Here is a 4,960-nt window from a genome sequence, read left to right on the forward strand (position 1 = left end):
CAGAGAAGAGCCACATGCATGATCAGAGGTCAGGAAAACAGACCTTACGACAACAGGCTGAGAGCCGTGGGGCTCTTTAGCCTGGAAAAGTGCAGGCTCAGGGGTGATCTATAAGTTTATCAGGGGTGACCACCAGGATCTGGGGGAACGTTTGATCACCAGAGCGCCCCAAAGGATGACGAGGTTGAACGGTTATAAACTACTGCAAGACTGTTTCAGGCTGGACATGAGGAAAAATTTCTTTACTGGCCATTGGAGGTGGTTCAAGCACCTACATTGAACACCTTCAAAAGAAAATTGGCTGCTTATCTTGCTGGGATCCAATGACCGCAGCTGACTTCTTGCCCTTTGGGCAGGGGGCTGGACTCGATGATCTTCCAAGGTCCCTTCCAGCCCTAATGTCTATGAAATCTATGTTCCTAGCCTTAAATGCATGTAATAAGCTGTTACATAAAGCTGAATTTAGCGAAGCTTGCTTGCAGAATAGGTACTAAACATTAACAAGATGGATAGGATATTTGAACATAATACAGAGCTATTATCCCTTATCCTTTTTAACAACACAGCGTTCATGAACAATCCTGAATTTCTGGGTATTTGGATCAAAATCTGAACGTTGTGGCTCAAACCTGAATCTGGCCTACTTGGATTTTTAGTGTGCTTCCTGTTTTCATCTAAGACCAAAGGCAGACATGCCAAGACACAGTACTACAGGAAAGGCTGCTCTGGTGATGCTTCCATTTGATTAGAAAAACATAGTAGCATAAATCTCTTGCAAGATCTTCTCTTATGACATTTCCATCCCAAGCTCTGGCCTAGGCCAAATGAATTTGGCTGTGTTTCAGATAACCAACTGAACTGTAAATGCTTACTCAAACTGAACCTGCAATTTCCATTTTAGTTTACTTTCATTAGTTTCTTTTACTCTTATTCTACTTTGACAATGTTTTCTACTCCTTTATGAAAGCAACATACACCCCAGAGGATTTACTTTTCTTTTTGAAAAGAAAATGAAAAGACCTGAGAAGATAAGTAGTAATTACAAGGATCTGAAGGATATTGGATTGTCCAGAACCAGCCTATTCATTATAATAGCTTTTAAAAATACTATCTAGTAATCTAATACACAAAACAGATCAAAAGAAACAATTCCTGCCTGAAGGGGTTACTGTTTAAATCAGGGATGTCGAAGATACAGCCCACAGGCCAGAACTGGCCCATAAAACCTTGTAATCCTGCCCTCAGTACATTCCTGGGTCTGAGCTGACCCACATAGCACACGCAGCACGCACTGGACTGGCTCAGTATGCAGGGTCCAGGACGTGCTAGGCATGGTGCGTGCTTCAGCCAGTTCAGGATCTGTACTTCATATAGCACCCACCCTGGCTGGCCCAGGATGTGCACTGCATCTGGCACACATTGCAAACTGCATGGGGCAGTGCGCCACGTGCCCTTGGCTACATCACACCTGACCTACTCGCTCGCCACGACTAGATGTTCCCAGATGACCCTCTACTCACCTGGATGTGACCCAGTGGTTCTTTGTGGGCTGGATACGACTGTAGTGGTGTATCTTCTGTGGGACTGCTCCCCCCCTACACCCCACCCCTTTCCACTCAGGTCATATTTGCCATTTGTTGGGATGTTGTAGGCCTTTGCCACATGGGCTACCCCAGTGTTAGGCTGTGGCTTGTGTCCATTCCCTGCTTGTTATAATGTAGGAATATGAAAGAATGTTAACTAAACAGAGAATATAAACTCAAAACAGCTCAGCTTTGTGGCCAGGCAGGGCACTAGTGCCTCACTGCCCCAAGCTTCTTCCCCCTTTCTGGGGAGTGTGAGCTACTTCAGGCATTCTGCCCCCTCTCCTCTTCTTATTCCTTGTGAATGTACTGTCTCTGGGCGGACCCTCTGCAGGTTGGCACTGGGCCAGTTCTGACTTTGCTTTGGGGTGGCCACTCTCACACCCCCATGAAGCATGTGCTTCCTCCCAGTCACCTGCTGACAAGTCCCCAGTCCACGGGCATCACTGGTGATCCCATATGGCTGAGACACTGCTTTGGGGAGCCCTTCCCTAGTTAACCCCTGTGACAGGTGTGCCTCTTCAGGGTCCGTCCACTAGTGACTCCGCAACACCAGTTATGGGCCAACCACCCACCTTCTCGCCTGCCATGCCTTGTTGTTACTTGCTTAATTAGAGGATGTTAATTAAGCGGGAGGCTGCCCGTGCTCTGGCTTGTCTCTTGCAACTTGTGCTACACAGGCACTCTGGCTTGTCTCTCGCAACTGTGGCCCTCTGGCACTCATCAGTTGCTGCCCCCTTGCTTTGGAGCTTCTCATGCTGCCCCCTCTCTGGGACTCCTCATGCTGCCCCCTCTCTGGGGCTCAGGTGGCCGTAGCCATACCAGGCCCCAAATCCGCCCCTCAGGGTCTCAAACCCCCTGCTGGGCTTATGCGGCCTCAGCCTTGCCTGGCCTCCGATTCTTTGCTTCCCTTCTCAGGACTGGGGTCAGTGCACCCCCAAATGCTGCACCCTCTCTGGTGCCGGGGTCCCCACACTACCGTGAAGCCCCCATGAGGCCTCTTCCAACCCCTAGTAGCCTCACCCAGTCCTCCAGTCTAAATAGTGAACACAAAAAAACCACAAGCCCCTGGGCTATAACATAAAATCTAAGCCGTCCGGCTAGAACCACATTCAATTCCTACCAGGGAATTCCCCACCGCATAAGAGCAATCAGGAGCAGCTCGTGCAGTCAGGCTTCTTCTCGCTGTTTGCTCTGGCAGAGCTCCTTTTCCCTTGGCTGCCAACAGGAGACTGCCTGCCTGGCCTCAGCCTGGGGTTATATGGGAGCAAGGCCCTGCCCCTTCTGGTCAGCTGACTCCCACTGGTTACCCTCGCAACCCACAGCTGGATTCCTTAGTTTATCGCTCCTCAAGGAGCAGGTACCTCAGTGCCCTGCTACACCCCCTGTGGGCGCCCCCTGGGTACCTGTTGCCAGCTCTGCTGGGCTCGGGTTTTCAGGCAGGGGCTCCAGGTGTGTGCTTGGCCCTTGCTGTGCCAGAGGGTGAGCCTGGATTGGTGCTGCCTGCCACAGAGACTGTCAGCAGCATCTCTCTGATGCTCCCAGCAAGCACCATACTAATTTCTGCTCCCCAAGTCTTTCCTGGTTGAAATGCAGCTGGTTCACCAGCTGCTGCCTGGGGCACAGCCAGATGTCCATCCCTTGTGGCATGCATAGCCTGCACCTCCTTGGCTTCTCCCGTAGCAGGGAGAGTGTTCAGGGCTCTGGAAGGAGTCAGAACAGCTGGGCCTGTTTCAAGTCCTTTGGCTGCTGTTCCCTCGCCCCCATCTCTGACACACTTTTGGCCTATCACCCTGGTGGCAATCAGGAGTGCACTTCAAGCTGGTACGGTGCCAGTTTGACCATGTGAGTGCCAAGCATCTGTGCCACCGTGGGCAGGTGAGTTGGATGGGGTGCTGTTACAGGCTGGCACTGCATGTGCTGAGTTCATCATGTTGGCTGCAGGAAGGGGCAGTCCATGGGCCTGATCCAGCCTGTGGACTTGCCCCATACCCCTCATCCATCCCATGGGGCCAAGTAAGTTTAACTTCTCTAGTCTAAATTGTAAATATGACACTAACTGTGAGAGGCACACAGCATGAAGACAATGAAGATGGTGCATGAATGGAGGAATTTCCCAATAAGATAATGGAGATACTCAGAAGAGGTGTGTGCATATGTATGTATAGATTATGTACAGACAGAGATTCATGTATATGCCTGAATATATACACTAGCATGTAGTACGATTGTTTTTGTTTAATTACTGCCGTGTCTAATGACCAGGGATCTGGGTTTTCTGTTTCCCACAGAAAAAATGGAGAAAACCACAGAGTCCCTGTTTTTATTGGAGAAAACACGTATTTCTCTTTTTAACAGAGAAATCCACGGATTCTCCACTTTTGCAAAGAGTTCTTGCAGGCTGGCACAGCTCCAGCCTGCAGGAGCCAATTGCAAAAAGGGCAGGGAAACCACCAGCCCTGGCCAGAGGGGGAGGAAGAAGGGGGAGGGGGAGGACTGAGCCTCTGATGCAGCCAAGGCTGGGCTCAGGCTCAGATTTGCCCTTTGCCCCTGGATCATAGAGGTAAGTGGGGCTGTGGGGCAGGGCTGGGGAAGATGGTTGGGGCCTGAGGGAGTGGGGTGTGCTGCCGGCCCCAGACAGCACATCGCAGCTGGGAGCAGGGCCAGGGGATGAGGGCAGGGGTGCCCCTCTGTGGGGGGGCTTTGCAGGCAAATGATGCGGGGTGCACACATGCTGCCCGGCCACCTGCCCAGTAGGGGAAGAGGGATGCTGGCATGCAGCCGGAGCACAGCTCCATGGCTGTCTCTGCAGCCATGATGAGGGATGGGGGCATGGGGGGGGGCAGGGGCTTGGGTTCGCATGTGGTGGCCACTGCCACTTACCTGGACGGACGTGACGGCGGTGACAGCTGCTGCCTACAAAACCTCCTGCTGCCGCCACTCAGCCATGCCCGGTGCTGTGCAGCCAGCCGCTGAGTGGCAGTGGCAGTGTGGTTGTGGCCAGGCAGCACGCAGCCATTCCCACCACCACCCTTTGCCGCACTGCTGCTGCAAGCTGCACAGCTCTGAGCATGGCTCCGCAGCTGCAACGGGAGGTTTTGTAGGCAGTGGCTGTCACTGCCATCACAGACGGCCGCTGCCACTTGCCTGTGGGGCCACCTGTGCCAGTGGTGACTGCCACTGCATACAAAACCTCCCACTACCACCATGGAGCTGTGCCTGGAGCTGTGCAGCCAGCGGCAGCGGAGTGGGGTGGTGGTGGGGATGGCTGTGTGCCACCCAGCCACCACCATGCTGCCACTCCCTCCTGGCAGCCAGCTGCATAGCTCCAGGCATGGCTCTGTGGCAGCATCAGGAGGTTTTGTAGGCAGCAGCCA

The sequence above is a fragment of the Crocodylus porosus genome, unplaced genomic scaffold (assembly GCF_001723895.1).
Source record: "Crocodylus porosus isolate Cpor-Errol unplaced genomic scaffold, CroPor_comp1, whole genome shotgun sequence".
Classification (NCBI taxonomy): domain Eukaryota; kingdom Metazoa; phylum Chordata; order Crocodylia; family Crocodylidae; genus Crocodylus; species Crocodylus porosus.